We start from the raw sequence: 302 nt of genomic DNA, 5'->3' as shown, positions 1-302 counted from the left end.
TCTTACTCCACCCAATCAAGGATAAAAAAAAGGGGGAAAGGGGGGGGACTAAAAAATGTCCAATCTACCCCGACAATCGACCGTAACCGTTCGCATTTTCTTCGTCATTTTGTCTTCCTTCGCTTCCCTCCTCGAATCCTGCCAGTCATCCGGCGTATGTACGTACTCTTGGATAGTTAACGTACCAAGCCGTTCCGAGCACGGGAGAAAACCGCGCACGAGTGAAGCCGTTCGAAGTATGCAAACAAATTTCGGAGAGGAAGGTAAACCGCCGGCAGAGGGCATGTGTGCGCGGGTGGGAG

General features: G+C 51.7%; 1 protein-coding gene across 1 annotated transcript in view; it reads right to left on the bottom strand.

Annotated features, from left to right (window-relative positions):
* The window catches only part of LOC119590450, a gene marked incomplete at its 3' end in the record, with an annotated part of 65,850 nt that overhangs the window by 64,206 nt on the left and 1,342 nt on the right, over window positions 1-302 (bottom strand).

This window comes from Penaeus monodon, chromosome 27, assembly GCF_015228065.2.
Source record: "Penaeus monodon isolate SGIC_2016 chromosome 27, NSTDA_Pmon_1, whole genome shotgun sequence".
NCBI lineage: Eukaryota > Metazoa > Arthropoda > Malacostraca > Decapoda > Penaeidae > Penaeus > Penaeus monodon.
This window is presented reverse-complemented; position numbering and strand designations above follow the sequence as displayed.